Source organism: Phalacrocorax aristotelis, chromosome 16 (genome assembly GCF_949628215.1).
Source record: "Phalacrocorax aristotelis chromosome 16, bGulAri2.1, whole genome shotgun sequence".
In the NCBI taxonomy this organism is placed as follows: domain Eukaryota; kingdom Metazoa; phylum Chordata; class Aves; order Suliformes; family Phalacrocoracidae; genus Phalacrocorax; species Phalacrocorax aristotelis.
This window is the reverse complement of record NC_134291.1, coordinates 11,607,719-11,632,345: the sequence shown is the minus strand read 5'-3', so window position 1 is coordinate 11,632,345 and position 24,627 is coordinate 11,607,719. Positions and strand designations below refer to the sequence as shown.

General features: G+C 40.4%; 1 protein-coding gene across 2 annotated transcripts in view; it reads right to left on the bottom strand.

Moving 5' to 3' along the window:
* CA10 (carbonic anhydrase 10) overlaps positions 1–24,627 on the bottom strand; it is a 207,507-nt gene that overhangs the window by 181,337 nt on the left and 1,543 nt on the right. The gene's annotated exons all lie outside the window — the stretch shown is intronic.

Genomic DNA, 24,627 nt, shown 5'->3' with positions numbered 1-24,627 from the left:
AATGCCAGGCAAACTAGTCAGGAGATCAGCAGTTTTTAAAAAAATATTTGAATTACTGAAATCGATCTAAAGCAAACAAACTTTTGTTTGCGTCCAAAACAAATTAAGAAAGTTTTACTTCAGTCTCATAGACATTAAAATTGTCACAGTAGCAGCCAGGAGAAACCGACTGACTTGTGCACACTTTAGTTCTTCCCTTCGCACAAATGCCTGCCTAGCTGTTCAGGAAACTCTACGCTATCCATCAAGGAAACCCAGTGAGGGCTGACGAATAACACACACAAATCAGAGTCCACTATATCTGGCTGGGTGGCCACACAGTTATGCAATGAACAGTACTACCGACTTTGTAAAGTTGATTTTGAGCCCTGTTAGATGCTTAGGGTCAAAATTGGGTGACGAAACTGGATGCATGGAAAGGATCTTACACCAGGGTCCTTTGTCCAGCTTTCAACTTCATACCAGGCCAGATGCACTGCAACCAGCATGCCTTGGTGCCAGGTTTTCACTCAGCTACACAGGAAACTAAGCTCAGTACCAGAAGATGCCAACTTATTTTACGGTAGTCAGATTGATCTCTACCCTTCCACACATGCTTGGAGGTGATCCAGCCACATACCTAAAAGGAGTCATGTGTTTCCTTATATCCTTATGGCACTGTGTATGTGGCATCTGTTTATTTTTTCCCCCAACACAACTTTGTGCAGCAATATGTTTATAAGACTGCTCTTATTTATTTTTTGTACTTTTTGCAGCACCAAAAAGTTGTAGAGGTCATATACTAGAAACAGTACAAAATACAGAAGATCATCTCTATTTGAGAACTTGAGCGACCCCATTATTTAGCTGGAGAACAAACAGTTTAACCATGGCTGCACCTGCTTCAAAGTATTCTACTGACCTTCAGACTTCAGGCCAAATCCTTTCTGTATGTGGCTCCATTTTGCAATGTTTGACCACATCCTGTCCTCACCTCCTGGTTCTCAAATTCAGGCATGTTTATGGTCTTCTTATTGGTACGTCATCATCCATAAGAAGCTTGAGTCTCTAACTCTTAGTCACGGAAGCAGACTACGTAACTCAGAGAGTTCTCTTGTATGAGTGAATATTAATAAAATTTAACAAGACTGACACAGCACTCTGCAGAACACGACATTTTATAAGTGGTGCTCTAAGAGCAGCTCATACTAGGTGCATTCTGAAACATTTAAACTGATAGGAATTATTCTGACGACTTCAAATATGCACTGAACACGGTTCCAGAGCAAACACAAGTTCTTTGTGACACATCTGTACCACAATCTTTCTGAGTAAGGATTTCTTTAACTGATTTTCCCAACTGCAACCCCAAGGTAGATACGAAGCACATGGAACTGGTCTTGTACTATTGCTACACAGCTCAGCTGGTTAGATATGGGGCTATACCACCAGCAGGTTCACCCAATGGTGATGATATTTACTTTACAAACACTCACCATTTTTTCTCATTATTTTCTGCCATTAGAAAGCAGCCTGAGTGTGTGGGAGATGTCAGGACAGTAAACAAAACAACCACCTCTGATATTAAGGAAGTCAGTAAGGTCTGTTTACTCCCAAAAAACCAGAAGACTACTCAAACAAAAATAATCAGTTTTGGGTTCATGCTTTCTTGAAATAGGCTTTTCTTCAAAGACAATCCAATAATTCCCAATATTCATCCTAGCAGTCGTAAGGCAATATTTATTCTAACAGTCTTTGTAGGGATAACTGCGGATTGGATTTGAGTTGAAAGGAGATCTACATCCTTCCCTCTCCCCTCCCCCAGAAGTAGCTCATAGTAAAAGAAGAAATTTTCTCCTTTGGGTGGTATTTAATTAATTCAATTGCAAAACTTTTTGGTAAATTTGGCATGGGTAAAATGACACTTTGGCAGGACTGGCATTTAGCAAACTGTATCTTTACCACATAAGGATGTCAACATTTTCTTTCCTTTAATTCTTTTGGTAGCTATTCTACATCAAAGAGTGAAAAAAATATGTAAGGTTTTGTTGTGAACCGTCAAGCTATATTAGTGAGTATTAAAACAAAAACCCTGAAGACTAGGCATTCCATTTTTGAAATTAAGTCAATAATCTAAAAGCGATCACTAATCACTTTTCATCATACATCTTTAAAGAATTTTCAATACACAATTATAGACTTGTCACAGATCAGAGGCTAAGTACACATCATAATGTTAGGCATTAACCATTCTGTAGCTATTACACACAGCTGTAATCCACAGGTAATACTGCTGTAATTTGAGTAAGTGTCAAGGTGATCCAGAAGCTTAGCAAATTTTCACTGTCTCAAAAAGCACAACAATTCCGAAATCATCTCACCTCCGATGTCAAGTGCCAATCTTTCTCCTCTCCCCTGAACAACTTTTCTTTCAGCCCAGGTTTAAGTAAAATGACAAAGAAATGCTAAAGACAGACTAACTAAGGCAAATATTAAACTGTAAACTCCAAATGCCTGCTTAGACAATAGCACCGCTTTCCTTCCACCTGCATTCAGCCATGTTCTTGAATTTAGCGTGGCACAATGTGCACAAGTGCTGTGGTGAATTGGGGTTGATAGTACCAAGTGACATGAGGGACATATACTGGCCTGTTTCCTTAGGACAATTATCACCCTGAACAGGCATTTTATATTAAAGCTGCTACTTCATCATCCAACACCCCCTACCCTTCTCCCTGGAACTGTTTCCCAGAGAAATCAGTGTCTTGTCTGCAAATCCAGGTGCTCCATCAATTCATGTGAAGTCAGTTGCTAGAAACTAGTACAGTACTAGCCAGGCTGGCGTCACAACTGTAAACACAATTTCAACCATAAATCAACATAAATGAGGTCAGAATCCACTTAAAATGCTGACACAGACATTTGCATTGGATTTAACTAATGTAATAAAAAAGCAGCATAATTTACGCTATTTCAACTTTTGAGTATCAACTAGCTGTAAGCTGCCCTGCCTCACATAAATCTGCATTAAGAACAATATAAGATTTGGACCTGGAAGCCTCAAGACCCTGAAGGCAGTTTTTTCATTGCTTTATAGTTTGTCTGCACAATTATCTCTGTGAAACGCAGTGCAAAGCCCTTCTATTCTGTTTTGGCAGTGAGCTATGAGTCACCATGTCTGACCTACCCAAAGAGGGCTCTACACACTGAGCAGCAGCATCTCTTAATTTCTGTATAACAATTAGTGGAAAACATTTTGAGATACTTGAGTTAAAGGTACTACAGAAATAGAAAGTACTGTTTAAATAAATTACATTTCTGTAGGCTTTGAATTAAGAACCACAGTCACTCCTAATGGATTAAAACATGACTTGTTTTACTCACCTCCTACATGTTTGTATCTTTTTTCAAAAGGCTAATACAGAAATTCTTTAATAGCCTTCCATGCATTAGAAGAGCTAGATGGTCTATGATCATCTAAACAGAGATTAAGAAGCACTTCAGGGGCTGGATGAAGCCAGCCACCTCATTACATACGGCCCACAGTCACATTAGCATTATCCTATAGACATGTGACAAAAAATAAGATTCATTTTAACGTTTGCACTTTCCCACCAAAAAGATATCAAAAAGACCTGTTTGGACTTAGGAAGGAAAAGGTTTCCAAAGTTCAGTCTAAGCCACGGTAGACAAGAGGACTGCTGTCGTTACAGAGCTGTGGTATCTCTGGGCATTGCTTCCTTCTGCGCAGATAGCGAAAGCTGTCTTTTTAGGGGGCTGATCTTCTTTCTCCTCCACTGCAGTCTGGTCAAATTGCACAATGACTTCAACAGAACATGATCAGAACCCAGACCTGCACCTAACGATTACATAAGAACCTAATGGTTCTTAGGTTAGATATGTTAGTAGAAATTCAGGTGGGGCCAACACTTGGAGGTAGAAATCTGAGTAAAAGGAGGGGACCCATTTTGCTTTGCTTTCCTTAAAATGACTATTTGAGTACTTTTCTTCCTCAGCCTAATGCTTGGGAATGAAATAGAGAGAAAGGGCTGCCACTTAGACCCTCAGTGCAGAATAAAACCCTTAAAGGCTCATTAATTGGAGCCAACCAGGCAGTGCCGTGAAAAGCCACTTCAGCCATTCTTTCTAGCACTTCAGGGTACATGTATCACGGATTTTTTAGCACATGATTCAACCTCCCAAATTGTTTGATTCCTGAGCATTCCTGAAGAGGTGGTGTCCCTTTCTATAAATGTGCAAATGACTGCTGGAGTCAGAGAAGGGTATTTTCTAACTTTTATTAGCCAAACTGTAGCCCCAGTGTACAATTTTTACAGTATTTAGACTTGCAGAGCATTTGATACATAAAAAACATTTCTCCCGTTGACCCGTTTCAGCTGTAACTGCTCAGTGCTTCTGCAAATCAGGCCTCAGGGGAATCAAGAAACATACAATTAGTGACCACCCTTGAAAAGTTTGATTAAAGTGTGTTGCCAAGCAACACAAATTCTGGCAGAGACAGTGATAAAACTCTATTCTCTAGAGAAGCCTTAAATTTCTTTGTGACTATTTTCTCCTCTTCTTGCAGTCCCCTCCTTTATTCACTGTCCCCCCAAACCTCTGCAATAAAATGAGAATGTGCTAAATCAGTGCCTTTTCCCGCACAACCCTGGCTCAGGCGATCATACTGCTGGTATTTCTAAAGAGTTAAGATAACTTTGGATTGAGAGTGTATATGAATTCCTCACTTGCCTCTCCCCTACTCTTATTTTTTATTAAAACTAAAAAAGCCACATTCTACCGAACAGCATAATTCTTGCACCTACCAAAGTGATTACAAGGTTAGGTCTTTCCCCTCTTGTTCCCATACCTAACTGGCTCTCAGACCTCATTTTCTCCTCTCTCTCTCTCTGCCTCCACCACTCCACAGCACCTCATTTGGGTGCAATCTCCCCCGCACCAACTGCCTGCTTGTCTTCCCACCCCAGCACCTAGCACAGCTGTCTTCACCCAGCCAGCCAGTCCCAGTTAAAGCAGATAGCAAAATCCAGCCCAAAGCACTTCATTTGATAAAGACGTAGGCTTTGTAACTTACTTCAAGTTTATCAAGGAAATCTGTTTCTCTCAGATGCTGACTCCATTTTTATAACACTTATATATGCAAATGTATGTATGTGTGTGATGTGGTATACATCTGTGTACAAATGTGCATAATATTTGCAACCATAATAAATGTTAATGTAATTTATATGAAAGACAACAGCAAATCAGATCAAACAACCTGGGAAGAACTCTGTAGATGAGACATGAGTGCTTCCTTTACGAATTGGTTGCTGAAGAGCTTCTGGCAGTAGGAGGGGGAATATGCCTGGGGAGGTGAGTACCTGGGCCAGCAGCTGCAGCAGTAGAAAGGAACTTGAGGAAAGGGGCAGGCACTGCACTTTGCAAGGACAGACCCATGGGCCACAGGGATTGAACTGAGCCCATGCTTTTTAGCAAAGGTCCTGAAAGAAAGTCTGTGAAGCAGTGGTTAAGCTCTAAGCTTGTAACACCCATGGATGTTTCTTGTTCCAGATGTTTCAAACTCTCACCCCTTCTCTGGCAAAGGATTCTCAGAGCTGCTCCACCCCCCATTACCCCATACCCTAGATGCAGGGGAAAACAAGTTTGGGAACTGTTGATCTGCAGCAACAGTCAGCAGCAAAACTGCTGGAAAAAAGAATACAAAAATAGGCAGCAAAGAGAGATCCTTCATCTAAAACCTTCCAGCCATTACAGCTAGGGGTTTAGGAATTTCTCTGAGCCAGAGGTTCCACTGTATTAATGTGGGAATAACTGAGAATAATAATCATGCCTCCTCACACTTGCTTCAAGTTCCCTTAGTACCTGTAGAGCAAAACAAGGCCCATAGCTCTCATCTTTGGGAAGAGACAGCCTACAGCTAGTGTGGTGTGTATTTAGCAGGATCAGTGGAGCCGAGCTGACTTACTATGCACAACATCGTCTAGGTTGGAGTAGCATCCAAAAGCTCCAATTAGGAGGAGAGCTCTATCCTGTCAGGCACTAGATGAATACCTACAGTCACGCATGCCCTAAACCAGGGAGGCCGGCCAGACTGCCTTCATGTGCTTCTAATTGTGCTCTCCTTGAAACTGATCTTCAATCTGCAACATTTGCAGAACGTAGCTGTTTGTTTACTCCGCTTGACCGGAACAGAATTACTTCAGTCTATCCCTTGCGAAACGCCAGCCTTGCCAATATACCAAAGGATAGAACTCAAAGCCTAATGATAAGGTGTAAAACATACCCTCACCCTCCAGGCTCTACGTATTTGACAGGCTCATCAATTTCTGTCTATCATAGAAAAATTTTATCTCAGCCCTGTAGGCTCAATAAATAGGACATTCATAGTTCAGACATCTTTAACTGCCTATAGAAAGTTTCTAGCTCCATCCAGCTTTTTCAGGTGACATTCTGACCTTTGTCTCATTTTGGGGAGGAAATTAGGGGAAGAAGAGAAAAAAAGAAGAGCTAGCGTACATCCATCTTCCCCCTTTTTTATCCTGGATCAGAAAGAAATTGACGTTTTCCTGGTGGCCACTGTAGTTAATCTGCTCTTGAGCCGGCCATTTCTGATACTGCCTTTCCTTGTGCTTTTTTCGTTGTGATATTTATATGTTATTTTAGACAGCTTGTACAAGTGGCTGCAACAATGCATAAATGCTGAACACCTAAATATGATACAAGATCCATACTGTCATTTACATCATAACTAATCAACTCTATGAGAGGGATCATTAAGCTCATCATAAACATCTTTAAAAAAAAACTGGTTTTGAGGCTGATAAAAAAATGAAAGCAAAGTCAAAGTCCCAAGTTCAAATGATGTATAAATTCCACCCTGTAAGTAACAAGGAGAACATTCTCTTCGGGGCTGTGGGAACTAAAACCAACCGTTACCCTTCTTCAGGAACAGCTATGTAAGGTAAGGCACAAAGGAAGGGAGGCCACATAAAACATTTGTAATATTTCAGCATCACCCGAGTTTAACCCGGGAAGGCTTTTACTGGAAAGCTTCCAACTCTGCCAGCTCTTTGTTACATGGTGGATTTTAATCCACAGCTGAAGACCTTCAAAATAACAAAACCATGCAAAGGAAAAGCAGACTGACTTTTTGGCAGGAAGTCAATGTGCAAATACCAATGAAGAAATCTCAGTATGCAGTCAGAGTCCTCAAAGGTCAACAGCTACGTAGTGAAGGACTTCAGCGTTTAAGTTATTAACAATTTTGTTTTCAAGGATTCTGACAGTTTCTGTGCTCTAAGTTAAGGGTTTAAAAAAAATAAAATCAAGATTTGGTGACTGAACAGTCAAGCTCACTGTATCTTTATCTCTGTGATTCTGCAGACAAAAAGACTGTCTTGTTCCTATGGAAGCTACCAAAGCTACCAACCTGATTTCCATCTATTTAGGACCAGAACCAAAAGCAAGTAGGAAAGTGGACTGTCACCAGTGCTCTTTCTCATTTGTTCCTGGCAAAGTGCACTATGACTCTCTTCCATTGCCCACATCCTCCCTGTTAGTCTCTATCCTCATTCTTTTCTCTATTCCTCTACTCTTCTTTTATTCCACCCCTCACAACCAAATACTCTTTATCCCCCATAGTGGTGTATTCCTGTCCTTTTTCTCTCCTAACTCAGAACTAAGGAATGGATGCAAGCAATGACAGAGGGTGCAGTGGAAAAGATGATTATCCTCAGGAAAGAAAGTGAATTACCTCAGACTGCCTAAGCTCTGAAATACCTTAGGTGAAAGTCACTTGCTGTCCCTGCAGTCCAATTTTAGTAAAGTTAGTGGTAAAACCTTCAGGAATTTTATTGGGATTAGAAGCAAGACTCCAATAGGAATTAAGCACAGCTTAGGTCTTCCAGTTACTCAGAAGAGTGGCTTTAGTTCTCATTTGTACCACTTTAAATTATGGAGCACTCATTAATTCACTGTCTTGCACCTTTAAGGATCAGACCAGTGCTACTGACAAATACAGTACCACTGGCATGTTGACAACTAACAAAATGACATATTTTCATGCTTGAGGACACCACTTCTATGAATCGTATATGAAAGAGCATTTTGTCCCACTCTTGATTGTATTAGTTTTCCTTTTCTTCAGTTGGGAACTTAAAAAATCTCTTCTTTTCTTGATGCTACTTTAGATGGCCCCTTCATTTTGCAAATTTCCATGAGTATAATATTTGCCTCTTGTCAATCACAAGGAAAAAATGTGCATGTAAGTTAGGCAATCTTCTTGTCTGTGCTCAGAAATTGTATTGGATAAATTTAAACAGGGTTTACTAGGTTCACTTTAGCCTCTTCTAAATAAACAATCTAAATTAATACAAACCAGGCTAATTTCATTTTACCAGTGCCTATGCAGCTTTTTGTAGCCCTTTACTGAAATTGAGTTATTTTAAATCACTTCTTATTTGGAGTTTGCTTTTAGAACACGATATATCCCTAGCCAACAGAAAATCATAAACAGAAATGCAAAATACTAGGTGACATCACTGAATTTCCACTCCTCACTGTGCCCATTTGGACCAGCTCAAACACAGAAGGATTGAAATGTTTCTTTCTGGAAAAATGGTAGGGGTAGATCTCATTTCCACACAATGTACTATCCACTTTTTAGCTTCCTTATCCCTAACACAGGTCAACTATGAAAGAAATGTGAACTAAAGCCTAACCTTCCATGAACCATGGAATCAACAACTTAACCTTTCTGATCCAACACTTTACTAAAGAAAAGAAAAGCTTAAAAGAAACAAGATGGGAGCACCCTATTTCTGGCTATATTGATGTGTTTGGGATTGCTAGTCAGATCCCATCAGTTCCAAATCAGAGTAATAAAGAAGCCGAAATGAGAATTCTTATCTGCCGGTTGGATTTCTGCATTTCTCACCAACAATTTGAAACATACGGGAAGTGAATTTCACACTGGCACAATGCCCCTTCGACTTGCACATCAAAGCGCTGCCTCTTCAGACAAAGATGCATTCAAGCCTAGAAAGCCTGAAAGTAACATCTATATATGTGTCACCTATTTAAAGAGTTTCATCACTGCAGACAGGACAAAAAGAAGAGCTAAGCATTATAGAGAAAGTGATCTCAAGGAAAAGCAAAGGGGCCTCAGGTGACACATGTAAATGGAGGAGGGAAACTAAGTGTTACAGATATATAGGTTTAATGTCCAGCATTAAGACACTTATATGAAAGGGAAGAGCTGTTGACTATGATACTACCAAAGCGCAGAGACAGCAAGTATGAAAGAAACAGAGATGTTTTACTCAACCTGTGACAAAGTGGCACATACCTGGACGTGGCTAAATTAGACACATCTCACCAATGTATTTGTAACTCGACTGCTATAGCACTCAAGACACACTGATAGTGAAAACTGCTCGTGAACAGCACAGTAAGTTCCAAGCTTCTAAGCGCTTACTGCAGTAACATGGTCTGTTTCCCAACATCTTTGCAGTCCTTGGAGAGGTGTAGATGGAGATTTAATGAGCAATCCATACCATCTGTTAATATTGCCTTTAAGAGCAACTGAGAAAAAAACAATTCCAAGAGTGCAAGGGATGGCAGAAGCTTTAAAAACATGGACCATCAATAATAGGGTTCTATGTGTATGATTGCTGTAAAAATAAATCCCCCAAAACGAGCAGACTACATGTTTATTTTGCAACTGGTAAAATATTTAAGTCAGTTTTAAACCTGGATTAGAACCATACAATAAACATTCAGGTTAAACAGAGCTAGTGGGCATATTACTTCTGACCAAAAGACAAACTCACCAAAATGATGCATCCCAGGACCTGATCCTGCAGTAGACCCATGCTCTGCGCTAGCTCCTTTCTCTAACAAACTAGAACAGATCTTTTGAGTTACAGTGATTCACGTAAATACAGGATCTGGCTGCTTGTTAGTTTACACTCAAACTAAGCAGGTAAAAACTGCCCTCATTCTAATAGAGTAGTATTTCTCACTTACTTAGTGGCATTATTTATAACTACTTTGGATGCTAGACAGTGGACAGTCAAGCCCCTGGTCCCTAAAGTGCCTAAACAGAGAAAGCTGAGTCTGACAGCACAATAAATTTTCAGCTACTAGCTAGGGCAATTCAACTTAACCCTGTGAAGCTGTTCAGTAGGCAGTCACAAATGCATTACAGGAAGCCAGAGAAACTATCTGGGAATGCTTCATTTGTTCACAATATGAACCTGATTAGGTAGGAAGAATTGCTCAGTGGCTGGCCTAAGTGCTACCTAAAGATCACGGTACTGTTCTCCACCCTACTGTGGGCCTAGAATTTACACCCAGGTCTAAATCACTTGCAACACGCAGCTGAAGCTTCAAAGCCTGTCTATGAAGCTGCAAACATTAACTCTCTTATGTTGCGAGTGTAATTCACGTCTAGTTCTCACAAATTAGTCTTCTATAGAGAATGACCTGAAGACAGGCCTTGTGTTTAGCTGGTATCAGGTATTGCTGTCGTAAACAAGAAAGAGCTCACCTTTTCCTTTCAGTTTCACAATAACTATTCTCTTTGACCTATTCCCCTCAGTGACTGTTGTTTTCACTTAGATGGTGAACTCTCATTTCCTAATAGCTGGCAGGACAATAACTTCATCTTTTTCATCCAGTCATATACATTTCAGTATTACATTAATATTTCTTCTTCCTCAAGAGAGCTTTGAGAAATTGCCAAAAATCCATTTAAATGCTCTGGGTTTACTTCCACAGTCCCAGTTTTATTTGAACACAATATTAAATCTGGAGGGAAAGAAATAACTGGAGGTCCTTAGTTTGCACGATGAGTTATCTTTGGCCTACTTTATCCTACACGGCTTTGTGACAAGAACAGATGTAGAAGCTCTTTGCAGTCCTTAATCAAGACACACTATTACTGAGATAGCCAGAAGGCAAAAGAATAAGCCAAGTCACCAGGGTTCAGAAACAGAGATGACTCCATGAAATAAAGGGTTTATTTTAATCACTAGAATTTTCTGACAGAGTTGTAAGTTAATTATAAAGTTAAGGCCATGTCACCTTGCTGTATGTTAGTATAAACATGTAGAATACACTTGTAGTAATTTAAGAATCATAAAATTTTATGACATACCGACCCTTTAAATCAGAAATGCATTATTTTTCAATTATTTTAATGGGTTATGAATTTATACAAATCACAAATGCAGCTTGCTCCCCTCTCCCAAGCAGATTAATGCAAGTGCAGTTAAAATGCAGAAGTGTATTTTCCTATAACTTTTCCGCATCTTCTGTGGTGAATGCAAAAGCAAAAAAATTTCCACTTATTTTCAGCATATAATGATAGGAATCAAAACCACATTCAGAACAAGACATAATTAGATGATAATTTAAGCTTGCTCCCTATGAAAGTGGTAGTCACACTGCAGTTTAAACAAGCACCAAAACCTACTTGTTGGGAGCTAGACTGTTGTCTTTATTTATTCAATCAAAACCAATTTCTTCTTCTGTATACCACGTAGACATTGCGTATGTCCACACCAATCTGGCAGGCATCAGGTACTCAACTCCTTTCATCAAAGGAAACAATTTTTAAATGAATATATTTTACATTCTTCTAGAACTCATGCTCTTCTTTTTTTAACTACACAAAATTACAAACACCTGAAAGTCAAAACAATTCCAATTTGCAAACTTAAAGCACAAATGTGGTAAATAGGACCATACATGAGAGGCTCCATCCCGCCCACTGCCTAATCTGAAGCTATCCACTCAGATTAAATACTCCCAGAACTCTCCCAGCCACAATCAGTCTGATTTCTTCCACATGCTATTCCCTCTCCCCTACCTCCTGTCTCTCCCATACCATACTGATGGAGACCTGTTAAAACTCTCTTCAAGCATCTTGTTTACAGTTCCCTCCTGAAACCCAAACCACAACACTGTTGGGCCTAAAGTTTCCTCGTGTCTCAGTAGGTGGATGAACTGTTTCCTCATTTCTTTACTTTTTTTTTTACATTGTTTTTCACCTGGGGAAAACATACCTGCACAGGAAGTAAGTACTGAAATTAAGTACAGAAATTCCATCTAACTGTGCTACATCTCTGGGAATAGCCCTGAGCACTGATACTCCACAAACTACACTAGTTTAGAAAACATAGTTTTCCAAAAGCTTCAAAGCCATTGTGCTTTTGGACACACCTTCAAATGTCAGCGAAGCCCACTCGAGGGGACAACCACCACTGGTAATGGCAGAGAGACTGGAGGGAGAGAGTGGCTATTTTGACAGCGGCCACTATTTGTAACAATGAAGTAAAAACAAGATTTAATTTCCATTGTTCTTATTTGAGCTTCTACTAATGCCAGCTCATAGCCAAGCGCAGTAAAGCTTTCTTCATCCATGGTCATTTAAAATGATACACGCTTTCACTGTGCTACAGAATAGTAAAAATAAAAAACTACAAAGTTCACTTCCATTCAAGGACAGCCAAGATCCCCATCTCAAAGAGCAATACGTAACAGGATACTGCTAACACCAAACATCAAGAAAGATAGTTAAAACCATTACAAATCCATATCCCTCAGTAATTTAACAATCTACAGGTTCTAGGAACAGGGGTTTAGTGGATTAGTAACAACAGACCATTAATCTCTGCAGCCTCAATTTTAATCCAGCAATGACCAAAGTGATTGAAAATCATTCTAACCACATGACTAGCAAAGCTCCCAAGCACGGTCCTCTCACATACCTGAATCCCAGCAGCAGAGGTCACAGGATGTTTCTGATGGGACTATTTACCAAGAGACCTCCACTTAATAATTACCTAAACTCAGTGCCGACATTTTTGGCAGAGTAATTCCACTGCACACCACCCCTGTGAACTGATTTGAAGATTTTATTTTCCACTTTATTTCAGTCTCTATTAGCAAAGCCTGCTTTTTTTCCCCCGGCAAAATAGCCAAAACAAGCTGTGTAAAACAAATACTTTTTTGTTTCTACATACAATTTTAAACGAACGTGTAGGAATTGATGACTGTCATTCCAAACAAATGCCAGGAGATTATTTCTGTACAGTTTATATAATATCAGTGAAAGTTACATCCAGAACACTCAAGAGTTTTAAAAATAATGCAATAGTATTGTGTCATATACTCTGTTTTTATACATAAGAATGCTCTATTGCAAAGATTTTAAGTTCTGGAGTATTCAATGACTAGAATTAATTCTTAGGTGTCCAGCAACGTGATGATATTATGTGATCAAGACTCATTTCGTCATTTGGTCCTCCATGCAGTTATCAGGGTATCAGTGAGGAGGCCGTTGAAAGGGAGACCTTTCAAAAAGGATTTAAATTCAACTGTTATTTGCTGTGGTCTGAAATCTGAGTCACAGGCTCTTTTTCAGGAGCACTGAAAGCAAGATGCTGGCTACCTTGCCAGATATCTTCTTTTATTACTGCAAAGTAAATAAGTACTTAAAAACATAAGAACACAGTAGACACAGAAGGTCCCAGTTACATAGAGTAAGGAACTAAAGATGGGAGAGTTACAAACATGAGTTATGAGAGTTACTTGCTGCTGTTTGTGAAGCATCAAGTAGAGCCAAAGCAGGTCCAATGGCTGGGGGAGGGAAAGGAGAAAGTTTGCAGGCTCTGCGCCCTTTGGTAGATATAGCCCAAATACATAAATATGATGTAAATGTATTGTAGAGCTTTGATGAGACGTTTTTATAAATAGTGCAATACTTATGTAAAATTTCTTGTCCAGGGTGGAAATTTATTCATAATACCATATATGAAGCCTTACCTTAGGAATTTTTCTAATGATACATACTGAATATGCTACCACCTTCTCTCAACTGTAGAGAGGACACTTTTGGCTTGTTTAAGTCTCAGATGGAGGGACAGACAGAACCTCAAGTGTTTTTATATATCCCCCACAAAAATTTTCCTATATCGGTCTGACTAAACTCTGCTTATGCAGCCTGGACTAGGCCAGCTGCTTGCCCAGAACTGGCACGAGGTTTCACTGTTGGCACCACCTCGTAGAGTGGGTACAACACAGCAGTGCCGCTGTCCCTCCACCAGTCATGCCACGCAGCCCCACAGCCCAGGTCTGTACACATGATGTCCTCTTTACATCAGGACTTGAGGTCTGACCAAAATAAAATTAAAATTTTTGCTGGAAAAAAAGTGGAACAGAAATTCACATATGAAAAGCATTGCGTATTACCATTCATCTCTTGTTATTTCACTTTTTAGTTTTCTGGTTTTGTTTACCATAGTCCATGGGAAATCTGTTTACTATTGTGAAAAATGGCGTCTGTTTCATTCAGGGCATCCATAAAGTGAGAATTAACAAGTTACAATCCAGATTATTTTAATTCTGATCGTACATTTTCTCTTGCTATGTCAGTCATAACAGAAAAGTCCCTATCTTCACTTTACTACACAAAGAACTGACATGATTTTACCTGGATAAAAAGCTATTTTCTACATAACTGTATCATTTAATTAGATATTATGAAAATTTCTGCTCCTCTTAGCTGGGCTTTTCCAAAGATTTTGTATTATTCATGTATTATACCACTGCTACTCCTTGCTTCAGCAAAGCACTTCGGCACATCCTTAATCTAAGTTGTTTTATACAATTACATATTAAGACTCAGATACAGCAAAACACTTAAGCATGTCTTTTAAGTTTTGCACTTTGCTGAATCTGTGTATTAATGTATCACAATAAAATCTAAAGAGGGTGACTAAGTTTTTAGCTCGCAAGTATGAAAACATGCTGCCTAATAAAAATAAATCATATTATTTATTACTCTATTTTGCATCCTGTTCCACAGTGAGCTAAATACCTGTGACTCTAGAGCAAAGGCACAATTACAGACTGGCAAAGATGAATTGTAAAAACTTGGAGAGTGTGCCAAGGGGGCTACTGAAGATAAAAATTATGCACCTGCAGATAACTTTAAATCCCACTTGCAATTACTAACTGCCACATAGTACCCTCAGGACCATCTGGGCAAATGAGAGAAGACTCTGGAGTCCTTGTAGACTACTTTGTTTTCCAGCAGGTGCAAAAACATACTGTAACAATAAGATACTGCTTATAAATATGAATGTGAACCAAAAAAAAAAAAAAAGGCAAATGATGAAGCCAGGTAAATATACTGGAAAATAAAAAGTGGGAGTTGCAGACATCATGGGTGAAATGCCCTGGGGCAAGGATTTCACCCCCCAAAAATGGATTCACAGATGTGTACACAGCATATCCAACCACTGCATCAGTATGTAAGGGAACCTGTGGTCCACTGAAAGAGCAAATTTCAAAGAGAAAATTTAGGGCCAAAACCCCTGGTGCCCTTAACTTTCTGTTGTCACCCACACCTGTGCCAAGCGGATGTGAAACACGAGGCAGGCAAAGCACTGCACTTTGAGGAACCTGTTCGTTACTCATAGTCACAATAAAAACGTAAAGAGGCCAACTGAATGAATGTTAATAATTTAAGCAGAATTTAAATAACATACGTTTATGGGGTGGGTCCGAATTTTACCTTAATATCACACTAACTCCTGGAAACCAATTTAAATTAAACTCTAATTGATGTAATTCTTAAATATACCATAATTATACCTCACGATAACTTCACTGCCATTACTATGAAGATAAAAAATACCTTGTAATACACAGGTGGAGAGAGAAGGAGGGATCCAGTCTCTGAGAGGACACACCAGGCCCCATTCTGTGACCCTTCGCTCCTGGGGAAGCCACACAAGTTTAAACACTTAGGATAAATCTAGCTGAAGCAAACTCCACGGTCAGGAGGCAAGGGAGCAGACATGGCCACAAACTCGCTGCTCAGCTGGGCTTCAAGTTCTAGAGTTTTAAAAATGGTTGTTTCTTGGGGCCAATCTGCCAGGTTTCATTGTCCACTGAATTCATCGAGTGTGCCCAGCTGCAGCCATCCCCCCTCCAGTCAGAACTGGAAAGGCAGTGTTAGCATGTAGCTCATAAAAACCATTTTCAGGAAGGTGTTTCTAGCAGTTTCCAGGGGCAGGCAGTGCCACAAGGGTAATCACCTTCCTGTGGGGCACAGCCTCTCAGTCCCCTGACAGGAAGAGCAGGTGCAGTAGAGCCACGCAGGTCAGCCACCCTTCTGCCATCCCCAGGCACCTCTGTGGTGAGGAAACACGTCCCCGGAGAGGAGGTAGGTCCGCTGTCAAGCTGGTTAGTCTGGGCAGTGAGGCGAGGTGAGGTGAGGAGCAGGCGGGCACAAGGCTGAGGGCAGGCAAAGGGCCGCTGAGGCACCAGACATGGCTTCTCACAGTCCTCTCCACAGCCTGAGCCAAAGCTACTCATCTGTGCAGGATCAGAGCTGACATGGACAAAGCAGCTGGACTCCGGGAGTGGGGGACGAGGCCGCAGAGTCTGTGGGCTCGTCCCAGGGCTTGTCCCTGCCTTCCCTCCTGACCCTGGTGCCATGGAGGCCTCGTGCTCCCTCATTTCAGCGAGGTGATTCACTGCCTCAGTGAGGTGATTCAGTGTCATACCCTGACCAGAAACAAGGTGTAAGAGTAATCATAGCGCTGCAAGGCAGAAATGAGAGTGAAAATGGACTGTAATTACTTAAATTGCTGCTGGGTGACCTTTCACATGACATTTTACCTCAGTTTCTCCATCTGGGTAAGTGTGGCCAACACTACATGTGCCCTGCAAATTGTTCCAAGCTCTGCCACCAAAATTAATCTCTTTTTTTTCCTTTTTGACAGAAATATAATGCAAAGTTCCTCTCATTCAGGTCTTTTATTCTTAGAAAAATCCAGACTGCACAATCCCATTTAGAGAAATCTCCCATCAGCAGCTCTTAACACACTCCCAAGCAGCAGGATTAGGACCAGCATAGGGTCAATCAAACACCTTTTCTTTCCAGCAGCAGCAGCCCATCCCTTCATCACTGAAGCTTCCCACATGGGAAACAACACACCTTACCCACAAAAGGCCTTCCACCTATGTATGAAAAAATAGCTTGTTCTCCATAACATTTCACTTTCAGGGGACGCTACTGTTGTTATCCTTTCCTGCCAGCAAGCACAAATCTTCATCACTACCTTTCTCCTAAAGACAGAAAGTTTTTCTCTGCAATGCTGTCAAACAAATTAATGCTCTTTCTAGTGGCCCAAGTATGTCCCCTTGCCAAACAAAATGTAGCTGTGGAAGTAGCAAGCTTTCCTGACTCGCTCCTTCAGTTACCCAACCGCCATCCTACAAGGAGTACAGCTACAGGCAGGGTTTGCTGGAGGACATTGTCATTCCAACGTCACTTCAAATGGTGCAGTTTTCCATAGTCACACACACCAAAAGACCTTTCTCTATTATTCGTTCTTTTTCTTTTAGCATTAATATGGCACAAATCTTTAAGAGTCCTGCTGTGCTAGTCTTTCTACCCATGGTGGAACAAAAAACCTCTGTTCTGATGACTGTTCTTGAAGCAGAACAGGGCACCGTAATAGTTAACAGTAGGGAAGAACTTAAAATTGGTAACAACCCAAAAACCTGACAAGATGATGATTTTTTCAGAAAACCATGTTTCCCTCTAAATCCATCTACTTGAGCGCTACTTCCAAAAGCTGGAGATGTCAACACATTTAGAGGGGGGAAAAAGGATAACGTTGCTTAGCTTCCTCCTCCATGCTTGTGCTTACAAGCCACTTTGGACCAATCCGTGCACAACTCTAGCTGTTCCATACTTAAAAGCCATGCAATATTCTGAGCTTGATCAAGTTAAACACTAATGATAAAGGGAAGAAGAATGTCAAAACGAACAGATAACATTATGGATATTATCTTATCTCTACACTTATTTTAGTATCTCGTTAAAAAGTACATTCTAATTAGTTATTTGTGAATTATAGCTGCTGTGATATTCTGGCAATAATATTACAAAAGATAAAACCGTGGGCCATTTAAGTTTAATACTGATTTTACTACAGAAATACAAATGTTACATATCCACGAATTTAAACCAGAAATGTTTTCATATGGAAAAATACATCAAACAATGAAAAAAGCATTTATTTTTGTTAGTTCTGACCATTGCTTTCAGTACACTATATATGTGGGAACTGATCACCTCCCATTTTTCAAGATGACTAAAAGAAAATTAAATCTTTTCGGGCTGTAATCCTGGATAGGCTGTACCTGGCATTCCACAAGATCACAGAGACCCGCCGTCTAAAGCTTTTCTCATTGTCAAGCTTCAAGTTTTTGCAATTTATAAGGCCCAGATCTCAATTACACTAAAGCCACTTACAAGATTCTCAGAGTTCCAAGGCCTCTTAAGGTGGTGTAAATCTAGGTTTCATTATGCCTTTTTACCTCAACTGTCAACTGCTCAGCACTGCGTGAAAATGTTTTCCATATTGACAAAAAAGAAGTTTACACTTATGGGCACCTAGGTGCCTATGAGGCTCCTAGTGCTTGTCTACACCACCAGAAAGGCTACTATACGACACAGAATATAGGTCTAAAATGTTTCAGTCCTCTATTTTTATTACAGTAACAACAATGTGCTATTTAATCTTCAAGAAATTCCATTAAAAGACCCTTGACAGCTTTTTAACTATAATGATTAAACCAGCAATAAGATATTCTACTGCTTTGAATTCAACTGTAAACAGGTTGGGCCGCAAAGTCTCCTCAATGCCAGATTATTATCCTTTTTAAAAATTTATTTCCTATTTATTTATGCTTAATGTTTCGATTCATCTATCACAATGGAATTATTTTGCTAACTGATATTCTCCACTGCATGGACAGGCACTTTTGCACTTTCTGATGGTATGACAATGGAAATGCAGTCACACTGTACAACCTTGCCTCTAAACAAGCCATTTAAAATTTGATTCCTATTTTCTATTCCTTCCAACATGATGTATAGTTGAGATAAAAACAAGATAGGAGCAAAATAACACTTATCACAGTATGTCAGTGTTGTCCATAACTAACTGTCATCTAGTTTTGTCTGCTGCTTGAGCTGGTAATGAGATAATGATAAAACAGTTTTAGACAGTCTTCTATTAACAGCCCAGATGGGCCAATCATCCACTTCAGTCTTTGCCATGTTAAGTTTAGCCATAAACAATCAGCAACGATGAAAACAGCATCTCCCTCCTCAGCTAAATTACAGCCTTTCAACCAAGCAAGAAAGTGATACTTTGACCAATAGCAACAAGTAAGCAAAACAGCCTTTCAGGGTAAGCAGGAATTCCTTGTTCACTGGTATACGAGGAATATTCATAATGCAAATAGAAAGCCATTTCAATCCTCGCTGAATTTAAAACTGAGCTGTTGTAGATTTAAAAATTGAAACCTTTCCAAGAACATCTGGGTGAAACTTGTCTACAACATCAGTTGTATCTTAAAGACTTAAAGAATACCCTTAAATTGAAAGTGCTTATTTGCGTTGGGGTTTTATTCCTGGTTTTAATAGTTTTGTCACAGAGGCTTGGCATCTAGTTCATGTGCATTAACAATGCGGCAACACAACAAGGCAAAGAGGTCCCTTTGAAAACTGGGTATCTTCACCACTAAGATCTGGAAAAAAATAGCAGCAATTACCAGTTTCTTTCCATCAGTTTATTGGATGGAAAATAGCTCAGCATGATACGTGCAAAACTATTCATAAACGTTCCCTTCTACTACCTTTACATAAGCTAAAAATATGTGTGTTGTTTTGACACTTTAGCGCCTATCTGGTCACGCTCTAGCTGTAAAACTAACAATAAAAATAGAATGATGAAAAATACAGGACACACACACCAAAAAAAAAAAAAACAAACCACCAGACATTTATAGGAGACTACAAGGCTGTTTCCATAGAATTTTAAAGCAGAAACATCTTCACACTTTTTGGAAAGGCAGCAACATCTCTGAAGTGAGAACGCGTTCAAGTGCTAAGGAACTGAGAGTCTTTGGATCCAACATATGGCCTCCATCCTGTGTTTGAATATGAGCAGGAGGATTGAATCCACGTGGATTTTCAGTAACATCAACAAACCCCGTGCAGGCATGAAGGTTTGCCCACACACATGAAGCTGTGGAGATGGGACAAAGCAGGGAAGAATACTATAATGGATTGGGTGCCAAAAGCTCTGTTACCAGATGCACCAGGCTGCACGTTACACCTCCCTGTATGTCCAGTGATTACTCTCTCTCATACTTATACATCTGTGCTATGAATAATTCCTTTCCCTAGGATATTACATTTCTTTGTTAAAAGCGCGAGAAAAAGATATTTCTGTGACACTATTTGAGAATAATTAACTTGGCTTCAACACTTTTGTCCAAACATCCCAATGAACCATTCACTGTTAGTTACTAATGAACATTAGAGCCTTGGTATTCTTCTCTTCTACAAGACCACTTTAGCTTGAATTATCTCAGAGAAGAGTTATCAGACCTTGCAGCCCATCATTCAACAGTTAATTCAAGCCCTGGCATAATTTAGAGTTCCTATAGGACAGCTCTGTGTTATGCCAGGTAATACAAGCTCAGAGACTTACAGAAGCAACAAGACAGAAAATGAAGTGCAACTGTGCCCAAATACACCCCTAGACCTCAGCGCCAGGAAACGCTATGTCAGATGCTCAATACACAGTGGAATTCCCTGATAGACAGGGGGGTTTATACCCTCTTATTTGTTCATAATACATGATTTACGACCCCTCTGTGCTGCCAAACAGGCCGAAGAAGTTACGTCATAAAAGGGATCGGCCCCTCGGTGACTTGGGGACAACAGCAAAGGATGAAAACCCTTCCAAATAATAAGAGAGCTGTAGGGATTGTATGAATTTCATCCATATTTGTTCCTGCAAGCCAAAACAATACGAGGTAATACATCAATTCATACGAAGCCACAAAGATGTTGAACAGGGTTTATAAATCATTTTGTTGATGGATTAACAGAAAATGTACATAGAAACCTTCTTAATCAATGCTCAGGACAAGAGCATTTGCTTATTTAAATGAAGTATCTTTCAAGGTTTTGAAAACAAAACCCCGGGTTTTTTCTTGAAATCGATTGTTAGTATCTAGAATCACAAAAAAATTGCTCATGGTTTATACAAATGAATATGTAGGCAAAGGTGGCAGCCATTATGGATCAACAACACCCCACCTGAGAACACTGATACCAATTAATCTTTGGTGGTATTATTACCAAGGAAGGAAATTTTCGACATCATACCAACAACTACGATCCTCTTTCTATATAAGCAGTAAAATCCCTGTGCCACGATTATCTGCATCTTCAAAGGAACAACAACCAGAGAGGTCTTATTTCAGCATTCTATGTACAGGACATCTTTACTTCCACTACCCTGTGTTCCTTCTACACTCTAGTATCATCAAAAGGAACAAAACCTCAAAAGTCGTAATGCAAATCATGACTATTTTTCCTCAGAGACTACAACTCAAAGGAATAAATATGCATTGTGACTTAAAAGGAAAGAGAGGGCTTTCACTTCTTTCTAAAGGATAGAAATTGTTTTCTTGGTCCTTCAATCTGTTATTTCTCATTTGCATCTTCACAAAGAAGCTAGATTCTCCTTTCAAACAAGCAATTTCAAGTAGCAGAAGCCTTAATTCAGTATACCAAGAAAACAAAAATATTCAGTTTACAAAGTTCACAGGTAAATTCTTTCCCAAACAGAAGGGCCAGTAATTAAAGAGAAAATTATTCCTAAATCGCAATATAATTTCTTCCCAACCAAGCAACCTATCATACACACAGGTAACAGACTGATAAAAAATACGTTAAGTATAAAATATTTTGAAAATATATATCTCTCTTTTTAATAGATGAAATTACTTTCCATACACTAAATCTCACAAAAATTCATGCATGTGAGACACACCAAAAAGCCAACTGTATAACTTCATTATTTAAGAAACACTGCGTAGGTACTACTTTCAGCATAATTTATACGTAAACGTCACGTAAATACACAGCAAAAGACAATGTGACATAACACTGAACCTATGTTTAATAAGTAAGTTTACTAATAACGATAAGATGACTTAATAGCCTATTCAATTCAGTGACTGACATCATCCCTTTGAACAGCAGCCCTTAACAGGCCCTAATCCAAATAACCACTGGAATTAGTAGGAGGGCCATCACAGGTTTAGACAGACACGAATCAAGCGTTTACTGATGTTCAGGAAAGATCCATGCACAGAAGACTGGTCTTGTATCTTCATTGCTGAAAGGACTGACTTAATAAGAAAGAAAAAGAAGACAAATAATAGCACCACATTCTTTAAATCACATCCCTGTAACGTGCAGCAGTGTGCTCAACTAGTGGGGTTTTTATGTGACATGTTGAATGAACGACCAGTGCTGAAGTGCTAAAAATACAGTTTCTGGAACCCAGTGTTGAGGCAAACCTGAACAGGCTTCATTACACCTTCCCTTACTTACACTGTTATCCAGACAGCCCAGCTAGATAATATGCTACAAAACATAGTGTAGAAAGCATGACAGAGGAAAGATACAAAGCATTAGTGCCAGCCAGAGATCTACAGATCTTAATCCCTTTTACCAAGATGACAAATCCTAAGGATTCAAAAAAAAAAAAAAAAAAAACACCACACCAAACCCCAACCATCCTAGGAAGAAAAAAAGAAAGCCTAAAATGCATGCACACATCCTCCGTGTGCTTAAAATTATTTGAAACCACAGGTTTAACCATGCAGCAAAAGAACCCCACCATTCATTTATTCACTTTATTCCCCCAAAAAGAACAAAAAAAGAGAAAAAGAAAACGGAGACGGCTATCAGTCTGTTCTCGGTGCTAGAGGGAGAGCGATGAGAGCCCCTGCAGGACTGATTGCACTATCGGTTTCAGAAGCCTGGGTTCCTATGTTTGAGGATGAGGAAAGGAAGGGGGGAGATCAGGAAACACTGGCAGCTGAATATGTGCCATAAGGACCTGCACAGAATGGGACAGCTTCTTTCTGTCGCAGGATATTACTGTCAGAATGGCCAAGAAAGCTATGAGCTTCATTTTTCCATTCTCACTGTGATACTTTAACAAGTACCTAATTTGAAGGGAACCGGACAGGTGGCATATCACGCTGAGCTAAATAGATAAGTGTGAGATTTAAACGACAAGAGGCAGCAGGTTTTGCTGTTCTGAAGAACGAGAGGATGAATTATTCCGATGGTACCAATGGGCACAAGTGGAAGGTCAGCCTGGGGTGCTGCCAGCGTCACCTGGGGGCCTGGCAGCAGACAGTGCAGGTCTGCAGGGATAAAAGAAGGGCTTATGTACCCCACGGGCCGACAGCAACGCTATTTGCTCAGGAGCAAAGTTTTGGGGCAGGTGCAGGCAATACAAATGAACACTACCACCCCAAATGCCAGTGTAAGCGTCGCCAGACCGAGGGCTGTAAGGGAGGATCCATCAGGAAGCGCTGCAGAAGGCGCAGCGGGGGCCGGTGCTGCCAGGGTGAGATGCTGCCGGGGCTGCTGGCGGGGAGCGGGCCCAGGCCCATCGATGGCTGCACAGTCCCAAGTGAGCTTTGGAGCTCTCTCTCCACCGAAGCACCTCCAGGCTGGACGCTGAGGTGTCCGCCAGGACCCCTGCCTCCCCCCTGCAGTGCCGTGCCTTGCCTGTGCTGCTTGCGTTCCCATTTCCAGACTTACGCAATGACTTGAGGGCAGAAGCAGCCTGCAGAGCAGCGGAACAGCAGGAGACGCAGGCAGCCTGGATCCCCATGGGGCTCCCTGAAGTGTCCCAAACTAGAAAACTGGCCACCTCCCCACTCCTGCCTCCTGCAACATAATTATTCCAGCATGACTGACGTGACAAATTAACCAGGCAGCCAGGGCTTTTGCAGTAGAAGGGAGTGTTTTCCCCAAGAATAAATTGTTCCAATCCTTTACGCTAGACACCCGGCCGTGCCTATTCATTAATTGGACAAGCTCTGGTGACAACTGAAATTACCTGACTTCTACATACTGGAGAAGAGAGAGATCTTTGCAAGCTTAAAACGAGAAGCCCAAAGCTGGAATCCCTGCCACCAAGGAGTTCTTTGAACGGGGCTATTTTCTTTCTTTTTTTAAAAAAATTCATTTTCAGAGCACGGCCACAGTAAAGCTCCTTTTAAAAGCAGAGGCACGTTCTCCAGTGTCATTGCTTCCTTTGCAGTCCCTGAACTGTGGCAGCCAAACAAGACAACACCGCCAATGAACCGCAGACCTTAAGATCTACATATCAGCTGAGTTTAAGAACTTCAGGAGCTCTGAAATTCTGGGGTTACCACAACGTTGCGATTAATTATCACAATCAGCTACATTAGGAATGATAAGCATCTGCTTAATCAGTACACTGTGATTATTTATTGCAATCAGTGCATCATAATTACTACACAGGTATTGGGATTAAGGGGGGGGGGAATGATGTTTGTTGATTTCTGTCACAACCCACTTGCAATACACCCTTCATGTATTTTTCAAGTACTGTTTTGATTTGGAATTTAACAAGAGGGTGTACCTCTTGCCCCTTGCTGAGGGGGAGCCCGGGAACCCTG